Here is a 21,577-nt window from a genome sequence, read left to right as displayed (position 1 = left end):
GAGGCACGCCGTAGTGGAGGACTCCGGAAATTTTGACTACCTGGGGTTCTTTAACGTGCACCTAAATCTAAGTACACGGGTGTTTTCACATTTCGCCCCCATCGAAATGCGGCCGCCGTGGCCGGGATTCGATCCCGCGACCTCGTGCTCAGCAGCCCAACACCATAGCCACTGAACAACCATGGCGGGTAATCGATATAGTAATCACCGTACATTAAATGAATATAATCATCACTATACACAGTTTCGCTGGTCGTTCACCTTCACCGAGTGGAATGGCACTGACCCTTTCTAGGTCTCGCCTTGTGCAACATCGAAGCGTGATGCCTGCAACGCCGCTGGCGTTTCTCCTCAACACGCGAGCGTTGTGAGACACCTATACATAAAAATAAAAAAAATGGCTGTGGCTTAGGTAAGGTTAAGCCCAGGATGCGAAGCATACTAGCCTTTATTTTAGTTGTTGAACCACTGTTTAGCTTGGTAAACTGCTGTTGCTTGGCTATATTTGGTTCGGCTAGACGAAGAAACAGCTCATGCGTTACTCTGCTTCGCCTTGGACGCCCCGCATTGGACGCGGTGAGCGTCGAGCAACGCAGCGTTCGGCGCGGCAACGAAATGTGCGCCTGAGCAAGCGACGCACGGCAACACCGCATTCACTAGAGGCGCTTTTGTACCGCTTTGAAGCATCGTACTCGTGGCTCAGTGGAGGTCGACTTCCGGCCACTGTAGTGTACGGACGTGGCTGTCATGAGCTCCGTCGGAGCGGCATCAGCGGCCCAGCAGGGCCGCGGTTCTAGGTTTTTTGTCGACGATGATCCTGGTTATCAGGTGCTACTGCCTCAACTACCCACAGGGCGACTTGTTACGAATACTTTATTTTTGCATGCTGATATGCGTGCAAGGCCATACCGGGCGGAAAACTTCCGGGACATGCTGTCGAGCATGAAGTTGCTGTCTGACGTTGTCGCCCTAGGGGCGTATCGAATGAGTCATGTGTGGGCCGTGACTTTCAAAAGTAGTGACGGAGTGAAAGAACTGCTGCGGGCAAAGGACTTGAAGGTGAAGGATAGACCATGCATCGTCGTCGACCCTGGAAATCAAGCAATGCACCTCAAGCTACACTGGATGTTACACAACGTGCCGGACGAGGACATTCTTGAAGCCCTGGCGCCTTACGGACGAGTCACGGATGTGGCAAGAGAGCGGTGGCGGGTGCATGGCCTCCAGGATAAAGGTTCTTCAACGCGCCTGGTCACCCTGATGCCGAGGCAGGGCTTGGGGGCGGACGACGTGCCTCATCTGTTACGAATAGCCGGTGAGGAAGCTCTCGTGGTGATTCCTGGAAGAGCACCGCTCTGCCTTCGTTGCCGCAACACAGGACACATCCGGCGCGACTGCCACGTACCGCGCGCTGTGCCCGTTGTCGTCGTCACGGCCATGACGAGTCGCAGTGCGTGAGGACATACGCAAACGTGACGGGGCCGGCGGCTGCAGATGAAAGCGCTGAACTTCTTATGGACGAAGCGGATGCCGAGGAAGCCTCTGCCGGGAGCGCCAACGAGGTGAAGGTCACAGCGACACAACCACCGAAACCGCAGGGGCAAACGACTGCCGGAGCGGTAGGTGTGCCAGAAACGCCTACGAGACCTGTGAGCAAGGTCTCGGCCGTCGACGTTCATAAGCAAGACATCGCGGCCAAAGGAATGCCTGCCGTCTCGACTATGGCATCATCTGACAACGAAGCGATGGACGTTACCAATGCTGTTGTGGCGGTCGGGAAGCGAACACACGAAGAATCAACAAGCGACGGCGGGCAAACTGGAAAACCGAACAGCGAGGAACCGCCGCCAAAGTCGGTGGTAACGCGCCGGGCGTCATTACGACCGACGCCGTATATCCCGCCGGACAAAAGACCGGCGGCGCCGGCGCCAAAGTAGCCGTCGGGACTTGTGCCTGCAAAGGCACTCAGACGCGAGCTTGCAAGAGCCCAACGCTACCGAAGGGTCGGGGAGGTCAGCCGCTGCTCAAGCAAGGTATTTTGTGGACTGCACTTTAATGTGTCGCGAAACAGCTGCTCTGTCCGTCAGCACTTGTAGATGTAACTTAAGTATATATACCTGGAAGTGCTACGTGTGATTATATACGGTTTTCTTTTATGCGTACCTTTTCCGCTTATTAACAATGGATTTGAAGAGGGGAATACGAGTTGCTACTATTAATGTACGCGGCCTCGCTTCAAGACGGAGGCAGTACCAGCTCAGCCGACTATGCGTTGAAAATGAACTCGATATTATAGCTGTACAAGAGACGAAAGTTGAAAGCGAGGAGCAAACCAACAAAATGGTAACACCTTTCAGAACATATTATAACATATGCACATGTCACGCTATCGGCACGTCTGGTGGATGCGCTGTCTTGGTTCGAAGGGGTATTGGTATAAATGAAGATATAGTTACTGTGAGCGAAAGTGGGCGTTTTATTGTTCTTGATTTTTCTTTTAATGGATCACAATGGAGGATTATATGTGTGTATGCGCCAAATGATATCAATGAAAGATGTCGTTTTTTCTTGAATCTAGAAGAGTACCTTCGTTGTGACAAGTACATCATCTTGCTTGGTGACTTTAATTGTGTGTGTCATGCAGAAGATCGTGCTAAACGTAAATACCCGCAGGACAAGAGTGCAGTGATATTGAACACCTTAGTAAATAGGGAGTTTTAGAATAGGGGCCCCAAACGTTTTGGGGCCCCAAAGAAATAGCGTCGAAGCCACTGCGCATGCGCAAGACGCAAACTGCGTTTGGGTTTTGCGTTGGGAACGCTATTTCACCGATTTAGCGGGAGCCCAAATAGCGGCCCCAAAAGTTTTGCGTCGGCAAACATGGCGGCACCCATCGAAGCGACGGCTCTAACCTAGCACAAAACTGGGTTCGATTCGTGGTAACGCGTGAAGTTCGCAAGCTAGGAGAAGTGACTGCGGTTATCGCTTTCTGTCAACTAGCGTGTGTTATGAAGATTGACTCATTAGACGCCGCTGATTTTGAATTCGATTGTGGATTTTATGGCTCGTAGGCCTAACATGGCTAAGCTTGGCTGGTGAAGGCTAGTAAAGTTGGTTTGCTCAAAACTAAGGGCAACTAACTGTTTGCTGCTTACAGAATAACCTCTAAATTGTAAGTAAACGCGAATACACGCAAGTCAAAATTATTATTCCTCTCATAAAATGGTATATTTTATTTAATTATTTCTAATAGCTTTTCTTTGACGCCGTAGTGGCGCTGTCAGCGCAAGACGCTATCCGCAAACGTAAAACCCTATTCTAAAACTCTTCACTCCTATGTGTCCCAATGCTGACACCCGCAAAACTCTTTGGGGCCCCAAACTATTGGGGCCCCTATTCTAAAACTCCCTAATGACTACAACCTAGAAGACGTTGGTCGCCTTTTGGCCAGTACTTTGCAGCCGCAATTTACACACTATCAACGAGATAGCCAAGCACGACTTGACAGAGCTTACATCTCGTTAGATCTTGTGCCTCTATGCGATAACTATGTCGTGAAGCCGGTGTCGTTTAGCGATCACAGTATAGTGTGGTTTGCACTCGGTGCCAAGGCAAAAAAGCCGCGTTTTGATTGGGCACTTTGGAAATTCAACGAAAAACACCTAAGTGATGACAAATTCATAAACGATGTAAAGCACGAAATTCAAAGCATGTTGAGTAATGAGAGTGTACCTTGGGCAGAAGTATGGGAAGACTTTAAGGTTCGCGTGAAAATGGTCGCGATTGAAGTAGGAACTGTTAGAAGACACAATGAAAAAATGAAAGAAAAGGAGCTCCAGAAGGAACTAAATTTTCTGATTTTTATGGACAGTGCGGAACCTGGAAAATTTAGTGATGAAATCAGAGCAGTTAAAAACGCGATGGAAGCTATTGACACGGAAAAATATAGAGCAGCAGTTATTCGGGCACGGATGGAAAGACTGTGGGTTGATGGGACGCCGAACAAACGCGCCATTGCCGATGAAAAGAGGTACGCAAGGAAAAATGAAATAAGACAGATTAATTATCGGGATGAGGTTACTTCCGACTCGAATATGATTGAACAGGCCTTTACTGAACACTACCGCAAGTTGTTCGGCGTCCCAATCCACGTGGGTGCTGAATTTGAAGCAAGTTTCGTGAATTTTATGCCGCGCGTTGATGACGACGTAAAGGCCAGTCTCGAGGAACCGATAAGCGTCCGAGAAATAGAACACGCGATCGAAGAACTTCCTGTAGGCAAATCACCGGGTCCCGATGGCTTAGGAGCCGCCTTTTATAAGGCATTTGCCCCTGGGCTTGCTCAAGTGTTGGAGCATGTATACTCTGAGGCACATAAATATAAGCGATTGCCACCTTCTTTCAGAAGTGCACACATGGTCTTAATACCGAAAACAGATGACCACAAGGCGCTTTTATCGGTTGGGGCATACAGGCCAATTAGCCTTAAAAATACCGATTATAAAATACTCATGAAGGTATTGGCAAAGAGGCTTCAAACAGTCATTACAAATCTTGTCGGTCCGCATCAAACTTGCGGCATAAAAGGCCGCACTATTACTACAAACAGCCACGTAGCGCGAAGCGTTCTAGAGTGTTGCGACGTCTTCGCTAGACGCGTCGCTTTGTTGCAACTCGACCTGGCGAAAGCCTTCGACCGTGTGTCCCACGATGCTCTTCTTCTTGTTTTGGAATATGTTAACGTAGGGAAAGTAATCTTAGATGGCGTCAAAATGGCCTACGACCAATGCACGACACAGATTATAATTAATAAGTCCCTCAGCGAGAAGCTGTCAGTCAGATCTTCCCTTAGACAAGGGTGTCCACTAAGTCCATTGCTTTTTGCACTGTACCTCGAGCCTTTCTGTTTAGCAGTGATACGCAATGACAACGTCCGAGGATTTCGGCTACAGCTTTCTGAAGTCAAGGTACTGGCATACGCTGATGACATCGCAGTCTTCTGCGAGGATCGTGATAGCGTACTTGAAGTTGTACGTCTTGCAAAGAAGTACTGTGAACAATCTGGATCCCAGATCAATTGGCAAAAAAGCATCGGCATATGGCACGGTCATTGGGACATTATACCAGCTCATTTTGCAAACATCCGGTGGTCAACAACGCCAACTAAGTACTTGGGTGTGCCACTCGAGCACTATAATGATACCGCACAGTACTGGTCCGATGAAGCTGATAGAATGAGTGAAAAATCAAAGGGTTGGCTTGGCCGAGATTTGTCAATGTTTGGACGTGCTTCTGTGTGCAATCTCTTTTTAGTAGCGAAAGTGTGGTATATTATGCAAGTGTTATCAATGTGTCGTTCAAGTGTGCAAAAAATGCATCGTGTTTTTGCCGTATTCATATGGGCTTCTAGTTGGGAGAGGATAAGCAGAACAAATTTGTTTCGTTCAGCTCGAAGTGGTGGGCTAGGTCTGTCGCATTTGTTTATTAGACAAATTGTGTCGCGTTTTCTTTTTTTTCGGGATCAGAGAAATGATTTTCTACGCACAGTAATTCAAGTTCGTTTGGGAAAAGCACTGCCGCAATATGTTGTAACGACCAGTGATGTGAAGGGAGGAAGTATTAGGGGATATCTGCGCGAAGTGGTTGAGTCACTTCGTATGTTGCGTGTGCGGTTTTCCATGGAATATCTGTGCTCTGTGACAAGAAAAACACTGTACAAAGACTTAGTTGATACAATGTTGCCAATACCATTGTACAGGTCTGTAAACTGGGGAGGCCAAGGAGATGATGTACTGAAACGGGTGAAAAAAATGCCAGTTAGACCCTCTCAAAAAACGTTTTTCTTTAAGCTGCACACAAACACGCTACCCGTAAAAACATGGTTAGACGAAAAAGGAATATATGTGCCATGGACAGTAAACTGCTTACTTTGTAAAAAGCCAGAGACCATTGAACACGTTTTCATCGATTGCTGGGATGCAATATTTCATTGGGATGTCTTACAACGTACACTTAAAAAAGAACTACCGATTACACCTCTTGGTATTCGATATTTGCCAACCGATAACGAAGGAGGAGTTCCGTACGATATGTTTATGCTCCTTGGCCTCCACAGTCTGTGGAAAACGAGAATGGCAGTGCGACACTCCGATGTCGATGCCCGTCCGGCGAGAATAAACTTCATCGAAAGTGTCGCGTATATTCGGGAAATATATCGTGCCCAAAGTGAGCCTCCCGAGTGGGTGGCTATTCTTGATGAACTGATCAAGCTGAAGCGATTTTAATATATAATGTTAGCCAAAGTGTGGTTGACATGTTTTAGCGTTTGAATGTGTTCTTGGTTTGTGCTGCAAACAGGCAATAAAGAAAAAAAATACTCGTGGCTCAGTGGTAGCGTCTCCGTCTCACACTCCGGAGACCCTGGTTCGATTCCCACCCAGCCCATCTTGCAAGAGTTGAGCCGAAGCCACTTCTCCTCTGTCGTGACGTCGCGGTGTCACGTGGTATTCAAGGCGACACCGCCGCGCCTGAGGAGCTGGGTTGAGCCCTCGTAATATGCTTCGCATAAAAAAGGAGCTACGCAGAGTCGCTTGGCTTGCCGCGTCACACCAACATGTCGCCCCCACATAGCAGCGTTTACATGAATGCGACAGAATGCGCCAGTAGCGCATCACGAGTAATGCGATGCGCCAGTGTTTACATGTAGCGCATTACCCTTGGTGCGATGGCGGCGCGCGCGGTGTCGCTCATCGAAAGGCAGAGCAGCGCACCAGAGGCTTCCGGCGCCGCGCTGCAACTCGGCAAGCGTCTGACGTAGAAGGTATCATTAGAACGTCGTCCAAAGAGCTTCAGTCCAATGCTAACCTTGCTACCACTTTCAATGCTTCACTCTTCAGGCGAGATCAACATTTTGATTACACGCTAATCAACTGAATATAGGGACTGTGTGATTCATCTTCTCTACATTGTTATTCTTCTTTAACGTATTGACGCCGCGGTGGCGTTGTCCTTATGTATGTATGCATGGAAGGACTTGTGTGGACTTTCACTCCTGTGAGGTGGATGATTTTTTTCTCTTTTAACTTTAGGTGTGGGAACATGAGAAGGTAAGCTACCGTTAGAGCCGGCTATCCCAACATCCCTAATTCGTTACATAAGCAACGCTAAAGAAGGCAAAGCAAAACGAAAATAAGCGCTATATGCCTCGTGCGCCGGCGATGGAAGCGCTACGAACGGCGCTACGTTGAAGTCAGCAGGGGGACAAGCCTCTGTCTTCCGCTATGCTCCTGGATAAAACAGCGGTGTTTTCATTCGTGTACTCACTCTCGGGAGTGCGTGCTCGCGTAGCACCGCGCTCTCTAACTGCTGCCTGCGTATATCTTTTTTTCTTAATTTTATAAATGTTAGGAATAGGAGGCAAACAAAAGTGAATTATTTTATGTACCCTCCATAAAACCGCACCCGTCGCAATCAAGGACACGGTCTCGTGACTCATTCGCAACACTTCGCGCGAATAAGCGCCAGTGCAGTTGAACGCAAGTTATGGATTTCGCTCGTAGTTCTAATCACTTGGAGTTGTGCATATATGTATATATCTTGTCGACTATTGGTGCCACAAGAAACTGAAATCTTGTGATTTCTCCTCAATATGTTCATCTCGGACATTAGTTGCACCACGCTCTGTCAAGTTTCGCAATCATCACGCATGCTTCACGCAATATGATTACCGCTGAGCGAAAATGTTACGTTTATTTAGGTTAGCATGATCATACTATTTCTATACTATTTCTATATCTACATAAGGACGTTGCAGTTCATCAGTCCAGCATGACTGCGAGAAAAGGTACACTGAGCAGCCGCACAACAGCGGTTTATAAACACTCGGTCCTTCCTCGATCCCTAGGTGAGGGAAACGTTCGATCAGTAGACGTAGACGAGCCGCCTTTGAGCGGGAGGGCTTCCGCACCGGTTTCACGGACTCCACCGAAGGCAGACGGACTTCGCAGAACTCGGGGCTTACGTCAGGAACGGTGCGTGGGAAGGGGCCTCCAACTACGTTCCCTTGGGGACTCCCTTGCTCACGGCAAACCGAGTCGTCGGTGGCGTGGCGGTGGCACTTTCATTGAAGCCCTGTGGGCAAGGCGCTCGGCTTCTGAGCGGGGGGTCGTAGGTTCGAAACTCGCTACCGCCAACGTCTTTCCTTTAGAACTTATTCTGGTTTTTATACCTCAATTTCTGTATAGCGATTACCGAGGCGGAGGCGAGAGCTTGCGCGGACAAGGAACGCGGGGACTACACAGGCTGCCGATAGCGAGGACAACGTGCCGTCGCGGTGATGCCCTCTCCCCTCACGCGGCACCTGGCTCGGCGGCGAGTCTTCGGTTTCTATCGCTCCTCTCGGTCGAGGTGCACACGTGACGTGGCGTCGGAGCCAATGGGAATTCAGGTGAAGGTTCCGCTGCTACAGACGCCTGCTTTTTCGCTCAGCGAGCCATTTCATGCAGCAATAATAACAACGCAACTCGCCTTTAAGTTAGTCGTGGGAATCGAATCCGTGACCTTGTGCTCCGAAGGAGAACGCGATAGCCGTGCCCTGAGTAGCCGCGAGATGAGTGGGCACACAGCTTCGACAGCGTATCTCGAGGCCCCAGCCGAAGCGGAAGAATGCGACGGACGCTCCCTCTATGGCCGCGCGCGAGCTGTCTCCTATACAGCTGTTCCGCTCTTCGAGCCAATCTGATGGCAACCTTAGCAGCTCTCTCTCGCAACTAATCGCTGCGCAGTGAGGCGTAACTGATCAAGAGACAGAGGGCAACGCAGGAGAATGAAGTCGGCAAAATAATAGTTCGCGCCCGCCAGTACCGAACGGCTTCCTGCAGCACGCTGAACTTAATCTGCTCTCGAGCAAAACACTACATCCATCCGCAAGGAAAAGGGCGGCCAGCGCCACTCCTCTACCGCATACGAATGAAGCGATCCCGCAGAGAAAGGGTGCGGTTGCATGGGCCACGCAGGTGCCTTGATGAGCATCGGTCGCCCATCCGTTCCCCACGGAGACTCCCGCACCACCGCGCTTTGGGCACACACCGAGAATGGGAGCCCTCGAAAACGGAGCGGTCTTCGGTGTGCGCCGAGGGGCTGCTGCAGGCAGCGCCAGATGCAAGTGCCGTATTTTTCAGAGTATAGTATGCTCGGAATCAGCAACTTGTGAGGAAGCACGTTTCGCGCGTAACCATAAAGCGTGACGACATGAAGAAGTGAATGGCCTTCTCTGAATGCACCCGAACAAAATAAAGAAAGAAGCGGCTTTTCAAAGAATATATACCAAGAGAGAGATAAACAGACAGACAGAGAGAGAAGTGTAGACAGAAGCCAGGCATGTTCACCAGAAATTGTCGTCTTTTTTTTTTTTGCCGAACATGCTGACCGACGGGAACAAGAAATTACAAATATGTGAGAGCTCGGAACAAAAGACGGCCAAAACAAGCAGGAAACACTGTAGCGATACTGCGATTTTGGTGAGTCGGAATACATCAGTTCGTGCAAGAAAAGCTCAACAACCAGAACGCGGTAGGCTTGGAGTTGCGAGATGCGCTCCATACTGTCCGTGCTTGTTTGCCTGACCGCAGTCGTCGCGCTTCTGTTCCAAGATGCAAACGGCGCTTTTGAAGCTTCCAAAATAATATACGTAAGCTTTTGTCTGGCTTTAGTAAACACCAACACCACGGCTAGTATTTGTGGCTTGACGCTGGCATGGCTGGGCTCGGCCGTCCGGCTCACCAAGTTCTGGAAGGCGACGCGGAGAGGAAGCCGCCGTAGCCGCAGTTCATCTAGGCCGGCCTACGACAGTGCCGCAGGATCTCGGCAGCGGCCGCTCAGGTCGAGCGTGCTAGCGTGTTGATGATGATGATGATGATGTCCTGGATGAGTTTGGCGCTTACCCACTCGCGGGGATTGGCCAAGAGTCGGGCAGACTTTACTTATGTGTTCAGAAAAGGAGGTAAAAATCTAAAATTTTGTTACATGAATTTAGGCGAGGGAAAATCGAAATGGTTCAGTAGATTGTCATGCTGCGTGTTCTATTCTCGCGCTATCTGCGCGTGAGCCAATCTTCTTCTTCGCCCGCCGCGGAGGCGACAGTCGCGCCACTACATATGCATTTTCATGCGTAATTGTGCCCAATCTGGAGCCACAATTTCTAAACTTGGGTTCTATTCACGCTTAAGAACAAAAAAAGCACGTTTTTCGCACAGATGCCTAACAGAGTAGTTAGGTCGTGAAAATTATGCGGGCGTCCACATTAACGCTTATCCCTTCGCCTCCGATCTCTCAAAAGGACATATATAATTGAAAGAACGAGCACAGACCCGGAAACAGATACACAGTTGTCATTGAAAATACTCCCTTGTGCGACCTGCCATTCTCGGCATTTACGACAGCCTCTGTAATCGTGAACACATCTTCACGCATTGAGCATCCTTACCGAGCCGATCGGACCCTTCCTTCGATAAGGCGAACAGGAATAGTCAGTACTGTGCGTTGCTATGTTTGCGATTAGTCAAGTTGTGAAACATCTTGATACGGTCATTTGGTCTTCAGCTTTTCGGTTATTTTAATAATAAAAATAAAAATAAAAAAAACCCCTCGCACATGGCCGCATGCCGATAACCTTGCGTGCAATTTTTGTTTTGAGAGTCTTACTTGCGGACTTCAGCAAGGAAAGTACGGTATTACATTTTGTAAGTGCACGCAGTCACCTCTTTCTGTTCCTCTCGAACCATTATCTGTATTCTTGGTACAGTCCTCGCCAAGCTTCTCCCGCTCACTTACCTATACCTTTACTTCCCGTACAACCCGGCAACTCAAGCGACCCAGCCTACTCGCGCTCTTCCGCGCGATTATCCAGCATGCGAAGCACTGCGCCTGTGTGCGGCCGCTACCAATTCGGTTATCAAAGGAAACCCCCTGGAGTGGAGACATCCTCTGAAAGGTGAAACCACGGACGCCACGTACGTTACCTCATGTTCACAAGCAGTGGTGAGAATTGAGTTTGTTGGGCTGGTTTGCCAATACTAAACAGTGACAAATAGAACACATAAGAAAGGCACCTATTTGTAACAAGTTAACCACTTCGGAGGAACAATATACACTGCAGGGCGAGAAGGAACTTGAGAACACAAACAATTAATGAAACGGTGGTGTCCTAGCGCGGTGGTATTGTACGACGGTGTTAGCTTGCCACAGGAAGGCGTGCATCGCACAGCCAAATAAGACAGCATGAAAAATTGCCCAGCAGGAATTTTTGGGTCCCCAGTTTGGTTTGAGCTTTAGCACCAGTGGCGTAGCTAGGCCGTCTGGCACCCGGGGCCCTTAGGTCTTCTGTCACACCCCCCCCCCCCTCCCCCCGGGTGTAGCCGGCGGAATGAGGGTTGTCTTCAGACGTATATGACACCCCCCCCATTCGCCCCTTGCACCCGGGGCCCACGGCCCCCAGCCCCCCCTGTTGCTACGCCACTGTTTTGCACCTCGGTTTTATCGTCGATCATTTCCATGAACTTAACCGAAACGAGCAGAAACGACCCATAATGAGCGCTTTCACGGCAACAGGGTCCTGCGTTTCCTTTTTCTTTCAACTTATTGCATAATATTTGTTAGAATAGCGGACTATACTCGGAACCCTCATCAGAGTTTGCTGGTGCAGTGCTCCTTGCCGCATTTAAATGCGCGGTATTTTTATATGAGCTGGGTTATTGTCCTGTTCTCTACATTTATTTTTCATCTGTATATAAGTTCTGGCAACCCTTCAATAAAATCGAGTTGCTAGCGATTATATTGTTTTCTTTCTGTCGTCCCTGTACAACGTCATGACAGGCCAAACCAATACAAATGCAGTAGGCCAAACCAATACAAATGCAGTTGCCGAAGTCTTCAAGTATTCTCGCAGGCGGTCAACGCGCACTGCCACTCCAGCAGTAACTTTACAGACTCCGCGACCGCTACCAAAGCTTAGTTCGGTGCCAGTCCTAGCGGAGATAGCGGCGGCCGCTAATGCGCTTCGTATGACCCTTGCGGCGTGATCTCTGGTGGTCCGGCTACCACATAATGTAGCCACTGTTGTACTTCCGAGCGTGTGCAAAACGGCGCCGCCTTCGCTGATCGCTGCTTGCTCAAAGCACGGTATTTCCGGGAGACCGCGCACACAACTGTTAGGCTTGCGGTAATGGAATGAGCGGTAAAGGGGCTGCTGGTTAAAGAAACGCTAACTGCAGACACTTAGGTCGACTAGAGTGGAGCGGGAGCGTGCCCCAACCTCTAGCAGTGGCGAAGCGACCATACGTAGTTAATCAAAAGGAGGTACAAGAGTAAGGTACAAGGGAATTTCCGGGTCATTGACCTGAACCATATACTAGTGTGGAATGCAGAACAAGAATAGCTCTGAAGGCCAGCTTCACGATCGCACGATCACAAAACCGGATAGAAAAGGAATGAAAAGAAAATAAATGCTGAAACGGTAACTGGGAAGCCTTTAACAACTTGTAATTCGTAAAAGAATATCAGTAAAAATTTTATTTTCCGCCAACCCATCAGTCGCGCCCAGTGGGCGTCAAGAATTGGTCTAGATTCGCCAGTGAACTCTGTTAATAAACCGCAATTCAGTAATTAGGTTGCCACTAACGATATATGCGCACGGAAACCTGCATATATATAACAAATATAAGTCTTTTTAAGCGCTTATGGTCGCACAACTTCGTCAGAGAATCGGTGCCTCCCGCCCCCGCAGCCTATAATAAATAAAAATAAAAACTAAATGAAAAATAAAATAAAAGTGTTTTCAACATTATTTGAGGTCACACACGCTAGTTCGAGCTTGCGAAACAAAGAAAAGATGAGGTTAAAGCCAGTCTTCTAATGTTCGAGCCCGTGCAAGATTCTGAGTGCGATTTTTCATTTCTGCGTGCTCATTAAGGAAGAGTTCACTAATTATTTACGGTGAATAAACGAATAATGATTTTCCGGAACGCATAGGTTGCTCTTTTTCGGCACGAGGGAAAAAAAGAAGTCCTCCTTTCGCAACAGCTCAAGGTAGGTGCTTAGAAAAGTGAAAATTAATTGAACTTGTGCAAAATGACAACCCAAATTACCATACAGCAACATAATGAGCGCCGTGCAGAACTCTTGCTCTAACTGCGATACTTAGGCATTGTGTTTTAATAATTAAAATGTTTAAATTGTGCATTAAGGAATAAGGAATGGACGAAACGAACTTGCTCAAGTAGAAATTCTCGCTGTCATTCCTTTTATTCACATCCCTCTATCTTTCCTGAGTAGTGCTTGTGAATTTGAGATAGCCGGTCCTAAATGAGCCCACATTCTTATTTATTTTCACTGAATAAACTTTTTTCTTTCTTTTTTTCTAATGGTATTCTGCCTTTTCCAGACCGATTTGTTAAAGAGACGGACGTCAATTGGATAGCAAGGGCCACAGAGTGCCATCAAGTAATTATCGAAGCTCTATTGACTAATATTTGATCAGTCTGCAGCTGTGAACTCGAAGCCAATCAACGCTCAAGGTACGTCCACAAAATATGAATACTGGGACATATTGGAGCTAACAATACTTTCGAGTTACTTGTCCCGAAATGCGCCACACTACGTATGCTTGTGTCCCGCAAAGCGTAAAGGACACATTTAGGGTGCTAACACTCTGAATCAACCAAAGAATGAATTAGTCAATTCCTTGGTTGATTCATTGATTCGTCAAGATCATAATCAGCCTATTTTACGTCCACTGCAGAGAGAAAGCGTCTCACAGCGATCCCCAATAAACTGTGTCCAAATCCACGCCCCACTGACGGTTGCCTCCGAGTAACAGGAACGAAACATATCTCAAAGGCTATGCTTCAGTGAGCCGCATACGCCACAAGTTATTGCCGATACTGTTTGAACCGCACCGATGGCACCGGCTGTTGGAATCCCACCGATGGCACCGGCTGTTGGAACCTCAGTGCTGACACCCGTTGTTGCAAATGGGTCGCAAGCCCCAAGGGTAGCGTTGGCCTGGCGGCCTGGGGCACACTGGAAGCATCCGAAGGTCCCAGCAAAACATGAGGCGACTGCTAACAGAACAACTTGTTTATTCTGGCATCGCAAAGAGCGGGCGGTCAGGTCGACCGAAGTAGAGAGACGGGAGAGCACGTTACTCAACAGAAGAAATCGGAGCCTCTCTCCTGGCGTCCGGGGGCAGCTGCTCTTATACTCTTGGCGTCGCGGGCAAGAAGGAAGGTCACGGGACGACACCACGTGACAGCGGCGACGGACGGACTGAGAGACACGTTGGGACAAGGAGGTGACGCATCAGCCGGGCCGGCGCCGGTCAGACCTCCTCGCTTCACACTGGGGGAGCTCCTCTCCCCGGCTGCCGCGCTTTGACAAGCGTGGGCACACACACACACACGCACACACAAAGACACGTGGCACTGAACATGCCGGGACGTGCTCGGCGGGGATGCGTAGCGGCCGCTCCGAACGGGCCAAAATGTCCGCCGCTTTGAACGAAGCCCCGACGTACGTTGCATCCGCGCCGGCTTTAGCGCGCGTCGTAGGCGAAACGTAACAATACGAAAGCACGCCATGGCCACCGTGTTTCACATATTACCTATTATATTTTGCTTTTCGTCAGCTGACTCCATCCTCTGTCGGCAAATTTCTCAACTTCATTACACCAACTAGTTATTTGCCGCCCATTTCATTGATTGGTTGATTGATTGATCGCGTTGAACTTCCCAAATCAACATGATGGGGGCTATCAGAGACGCTGCATTGCAGGGCTGGTGGTTCGACCTGTGGTTCTTTGAACCACCCACAACATGGAGCATGGGCGCTATAACGTAAAACTATTCCAAACTTTTCTATTCCAATTCTGCAATCAGCCCTCCGCGATTGGTCAACAACTTTTTGGACCACCCACACTTCACCGGTCCGTCACGCGACCTCACGAAAACCGCGATATCTCCCCATCTGATATGACATGTACACACTATTATGCGTGATTTAATCGAACAAAAGAAAAAAAGTTATTTGTAATTCGACGCCTTTTCGCCCTTAGTCCTCGGCTATCGGTCAAACGTTTTCGGGCTGCACCCTCTTCACATGCCTGTCACGCGACGTCACAAAACCGCAAAAAATCACCGCGTCAAAGTGACGTGTACGCGTTAAAGATGCATTAATATGTCTAACAAAACTGAATTTTGTTCTGAATAGCCACAGGCTGCCCCGTTCCGAAAGGAATAAAATATGGCTGCCGCCGATGACTCAGGCACTGGCTACTCGCACCTGCCGGAGAGCATGGGTTTATTTGGGTATGATAAAACCTTTTGAGTAGCTGTGTAACGTATTCGAGCACTTTCGGAACGTTTACGACCTCGTTCTGCCAACTCTTCTTTGCTTAGTATCCGTTTTAGTCTTATTCTTAAGCTTCCGTTGTATGCCGCCACCATTTTCGGCCAGCCACCGCAAGCTAAGTAAGGGAAAGCGGACTAGTCGCAAACGCCGGCACCACCCTCTTCATCCGGTTATCGACTGTCAGTGCAGTGGCTAGGCCCCATCGAATCCCTTTCCACTTGAGCGTGCTCCTCGCCTCTTTTCAGCCACTTAGATAAGACAAGCCGCTCAGTGCAGGTAATTTTATTCGTTTTTCAAGCACACACAAGTAACCTCCTATGAACGAGGACAGCGTTTGATTGGTCTGTTCAGACAACCCTGCGGGTCACCGCCTGATGCTTGCGTCGGTGGCTAAGCAAATTTGACGTCAGGAGATTGGAATAAGAACACATTGGAATAGGTTTACCTTATATGACCCCATGAGTAGTATTGCATCTGTGCTCCATAATCGGAATGCGGCTGCCGCGGCCAGGAATTGAACCTGCGACCTCGAGCTCAGCAGCAAAACACCATTGCAGCTGAACCACCACTTCAGGTGGCTTGTCGTGGAAAGCGATAACACGTAATACCAGTGGTTTAGGCACCGATTTTGGTGACAGATATAACCCCAGTGTCGTGGCAGACTTGTATTTATCGCAATATGATTATTGCTTAAGCATGAGGCCATTTGATCCTGCAACTCTAACATCTGCACTAACGTATACAAGCAAAAGTTAATGATTGTATTACGTTTAGTGTTACATTGAGGGGAGGGGGGGAGATAAGGAAAAAGACGCAGACGTACGTGGCGTAAACTACCAACTTGTTTAATGCTATTAAAGAATACGCTTATATACAAGGTGATGTGCTGGGGCGAGGGGAGATATAAAAAGATATCAGAAGGCGGCGACATGTGATGATGTGTTGGGCCAGAAAAAAACGCAGTTCACGTGCATCCGTTCACCCTGGCAAACTCGACCTCAACTTCGATAAGCATGATGGACGGAGTGTTTACGCACTTCTATATATCTTTTGCTATCGCAAGTGCTTCTTGTATTTCTCGCTCCGTTTTTTTTTTTTTTGATATGCCAATGACTGTGGTGCTTTCTAGTAGCATCTCCTTCACCGAAGCTGAGGTCGAGTTTGCCAGGGCGAACGGGTGCAAGTGAACGATGTTTATCCGGCCCACCACATCATCACATGTCATCACCTCGTGATATCTATTTATATCTCCCCTCCCCCGCCACATCACCTTATGTATAAACGTGTTCTTTAACAGTATTAAACAAGTTGGTAGTTTGTGCCACGTACACCCGCGTCTTGTTCCTTATGTTCGTCCGCGTAACACTAAGCGTAATACAATCTTGAACGTCCACCAACTAGCCCCGTTCATAGCTTTACTAAATTAAAAGGTAATTAGCAAAACATTCCTGATTACCAGTTCATACCCTGTATCCCCGCCTCCTCCCCGTGTAAGTAATATTCACTTCTTCAAGTTTTTCAAGCTGAACAAATGGAATTGCGCCTTCTGCCATAATCTCCTTGCAAAGATGTTCTTCGAAAGAAAGAAAGAAAGAAAGAAAGAAAGAAAGAAAGAAAGAAAGAAAGAAAGAAAGAAAGAAAGAAAGAAAGAAAGAAAGAAAGAAAGAAAGAAAGAAAGAAAGAAAGAAAGAAAGAAAGCGAGGAACAAAAACACGCGCTGCACTTTCGATTCGAGCCCTGATTAATTTTCGTGACTCATTATCCGGTACTCGTATTATCACTCAGAATGTTCTTCCAACTCATGCTAACTAGACCAGGTTTAAATTGTTTTGTCATTCCTGAGCTTCTGCTGCACTGACTTTAAATTTCACTTTTAAGCATGACAACGAAAACTGCAGGAGAGCTCACAGCTCGGGATAGCGATGTGACGCTTTCATTTAGCTCTTGTTTAAAGAGCGGGAAACAGAAGTACGGACCGCAGCGTGCTGCGGTGCTTCTTGCTGGAATGTCTTACTGGGCTCTTAAGCAAATTACTTGCAACGCGTATTCGCTGCACAGCGCGGCAGTAAAAGCATGCACGCTGCTCCAGTTTATCATTGAGACTGATGTCGAGCCTGCTAAGCTAATTCTTTCCATTTGCCCGAAAGAACGTGAATGTACAGAAATTGGGCCATCTAGTGCAATGGTATAATAACTCAACCCGGGTTACGGGAATGCGAGACGAAAAGCCTAATTCCTACTGGAGGACGCTTACCTTATTTAACAGCAGTTTAACCCGACGTGAGGGAACGCTGCGTCTGCTTAAGTAGCTAAGGACATGCGCGTTCAGTCTGGCTGTGATGAGAGTGATTGGATACGTATCGCTGAATGTCGCTTACCTAAATAAGTGGGCATTTTGGACGGACGGACGGACGGACGGACGGACGGACGGACGGACGGACGGACGGACGGACGGACGGACAGACAGACAGACAGACAGACAGACAGACAGACAGACAGACAGACAGACAGACAGACAGACAGACAGACAGACAGACAGACAGACAGACAGACAGACAGACAGACAGACAGACAGACAGACAGACAGACAGACAGATAGAAAAATTAGCGGTAATATTCATTTCAGTATTGCCGCGTACTTGAAGGACAATTTGTCAGATGCTGCGAATTGCTGGAGAGATCCCGTCAGGCGACGCCCAGTTATTTCTTCGAACGGTCGTACCGTCCGTGCAATCGCGTTATCACTACTAGCGCCACCGGTGAATCGAACGCATTTGGTCGTCTTGTCTTGGACCTGTGACTGAGGAAAGAAACCCCCGCGGGACGTTGTTATCGATTCGGAGTGCGTCATTGCTCCTTAGCTTTCCTTTTCAACGCGCCCAACAAAGGCAAGTTGTATGTATAGCCTTCTAGTCAGGATAACTCCGAGAGATAAAAAAATGAGGAGTGATCAGTATGCGCATAATAAAGCGAGAAATAATTCTGTTTCTTCCCATTTTTACGCCTTTGTCGGAGTTGCACCCAAGAAGTATCGAGTCTTATGTATATATATCGGGGTCAAGCCTCAAATGAACACCGCATCCACGCAGTAAGGGGTAACAAAACGGAAACTGCGATTTGCTAGAAGAAACACTAGGCGGGCTACGTTTTAAATCAAATCAGGTGCAGTGTTCCGGACCCAGAGTCCATGACTTCCCGTATAAATTACTGGGAGGCAAAGAAATTAGCAATGCAAATTTGTCCCTCTTCTTGCGTCCCCGTAAATTTACATATCATGCACGAATCGAATAAACGGAATGCTACTGTATTATGTTTTCATGGTGTTCGTAAGGAAGGCAAGATGAGCAACAGTGACTAGATTTATTTATTTTGATTTGTGAATTTCGTGCAGCAGACAACAACAACGACCACATTAAATAGAGTATGACTCTGATGAAGCTGTATTCAAAAACTGGCAAAGTCTGGTAATTCGCGCGAAGTAAATAAACTAAATCCCGCTTCATAGCAAGGCCAGAGAGGCATGGAAGTTCGTTCTATAATTACAGGATTTATGTATATTTGTACCCGCTTATACTGCATTGTTAATTTCCGCACACGCATATGTGCTTGTACAGCAGCCCATGTGTATATATATATATATATATATATATATATATATATATATATATATATATATATATATATATAGCGAAACGTGCAAGTATGCAAGTATGCAATGAAATATGCAAGTGCTAAGCAGCTGGATAGAACCAAGGCAATGTTGCGTCCCGTCGCTTGGAGGTATTCAGATTATGTTTTTTTTTTCCATTCCGCCTAATTATATAATCAGTCTTGATTAATTAATCAGCTTCTCAATTGCTATCATTAGATTAAAAGTGTCAATGAGAAAGTTGTAGAGCAGCATGACAAACTCCTGACACAGCTTTCTGTTGCTCAATACGTGCTACATAAAACCGTTTTTCCAAGCCTGAAAGAAGCCCACGAATACATGCAAAGTTCATAGGAGATGATTGGTAGCGTAAGAAAGAAATAAAAAAACACTGGTTACGTCGCCGTCACCGCATCAACGTCGTAACAAAACAGGAAAATAAGGAAGTTAACACATGTAATCGTTATAATAGTGTAACAGTAGATCATTGTTAGCGCTAGAAAAAAAAACTGGTGACGTCTCCGTCCCCGCGTCAAGGTAGTAACAACAAGGGGGAAAAGGGGGAAAAATGGCCAACCCTTCCCCTACCGGAAAATTGGAGTAAGGGAAGCTTGTCCTGCGTGCACTTGAGCTTCGTCAGGGTTAAGTAACCCACAGGTAACGGTGCCGGATTGGTTCGGCCTCCCGCTCCCTCAGCATGGGATATTCTTCTCGCTGATGTCGGATTGCCTGAGCTCGGGCGGCTCTAACGGCTGGATCGGCGCGCCGACGGTGAGCCTTCTCACGGGCGATTTCTCGCCGCCGCTCGTCAAACGCTGCCTGTTCTTTGGGGGAACGCACAACGCGTGGCCGTCCCATCTGTTGTGCGAGACTGAACTGAACGGAAGCGAAGCCAGTGCACCGCGTGCCATACCCTTTCCTGCCCTTTCCCTCCCCGGCGGAAGCAAAACGGTTGTGATTGGTTGCGCGCGTGGCGTGAGCGCGCGCCTATGCAGCTGGAATCCTTGCTAATGGCTTACGCTCCGGCGCCGGCGCAGCTGTCAATTCATCAAAGCACCCTTTCTCGCAGCTGTTCTGATCTGGGAGAAAATGGGCTTTTGCGTGACCACGACAATGCCACTTGTGAGCCAATACAAGCTTCGCATGAAAAAAAAAACTGAGGTGTGGCAAAAAAGAAAAAGAACCGATTGTGACGGCATTTCAGCTAAATTGATACGACATATCTGCAAAATAAATGCGTAATTGGTCATGTTAACACATGTGTTAACACATGTAATCGTTGTAATAGTGTAATAACAGATTATTGGTAGCGACGGCTAGACATGCGTAAGCTAGCTAAACAAGTAAGCAAAAGTAGCAGCCGAGCCAAAGAATGCTTGGCTTGCAAGAATGATATGCATTAGAAGACAATTCTCAGCGCTTCTGTAGCATTTTATTGCATTGTTTTGCTGTTTTACTGCTGTCTATTGCATCCTTACCATTGCAACGTTACTATTGTAGTACCTTATCACATGTATACTCCTCGTTCCTGGGGATATTCGAGGCGGCTCGGCGGACGTTCGCTGAAGACACAGTAGCAGAAAATCTTGTGCAACTCACGGGGCATTCGCACGTTGGAATGCAGGCCTGCACAAAACAAGGTGCGATGGTCAACCCAAGCCCATGCGCTCGGGGAATGATTGCTCCGCTTCGTGTCGCGTTAGAGCGAATAGCCTTCTTTCGCTCTTTCGCCATTCTTCGAGGTCGGCGGCCGGTCTTTCTCCACAGATGGCGGGGCCAACGCGCGCCCGCTTAACCGAGCTGCGTTGGTCACCCTAACGCGAACCAGACATTTTTTGAGGTGCCTGAAGGTTTAGTGCGGCGCGGTCTGTGATGGCGCTGCGTCGCGTTGCCCCACCGCATGAGGCGGACGGTTGCAGCGCGCGTTGGTCAGCGAAGTCCATTGCGCGTCCCTTGCCGAGTTGCGACGTCTTGCCGCCTCGCGATAGCTTCGCTTAGATCGACTCCCGCAGCGCGTGGGCGTCTGCACGATCTTAATGCGAATGGTCGGAGGAGCACGTGGTCGTAAGGTCACCTAGGTTTCCGTATATTTCTTTAAATAATAGCAAAGACTACCAACCTTTAACGCTCTGATGGCTGCCGTACATTTCGGAATGATGCGGCTTGTTCGCGTGGCCGTTCGTGTCGATGCGCATATAGCGCTGCCTTCTCGAAGTACACTATAGTTAGCAGATGTTGGCGCAATAAGGCGGCACTTGGTACACCTTTTCGCATGTGTACAATGGTTACATACTTAATATGAACTAAGAATCATAACTAATGAAAGAAAAAAAAGGTATCCTAGGCCGACGGCCATCAGATTACAAAGGTGAGCTCTAGTGGCTAGTCTTCCAGAGATTTCAAGAAGGAAGCGATAACGTTGAAGATTATTGATTACAGTTTGTTTCAGCTGATGTAAGCTTCCCTTATGTTATTTGACCTCATATTGCGTTAAATTTTGTTCCACAATTTCCTACACCGTTACGT

General features: G+C 48.0%; 1 protein-coding gene across 1 annotated transcript in view; it reads left to right on the top strand.

The window, feature by feature from the left end:
- Positions 1-21,577, top strand: part of LOC135906229 (cubilin-like) — a 255,316-nt gene that overhangs the window by 78,166 nt on the left and 155,573 nt on the right. The gene's annotated exons all lie outside the window — the stretch shown is intronic.

Source organism: Dermacentor albipictus, chromosome 5 (assembly GCF_038994185.2).
Source record: "Dermacentor albipictus isolate Rhodes 1998 colony chromosome 5, USDA_Dalb.pri_finalv2, whole genome shotgun sequence".
Taxonomy (NCBI): domain Eukaryota; kingdom Metazoa; phylum Arthropoda; class Arachnida; order Ixodida; family Ixodidae; genus Dermacentor; species Dermacentor albipictus.
The sequence above is the reverse complement of the archived record's forward strand: the minus strand, read 5'-3'. Positions and strand labels throughout refer to the sequence as shown.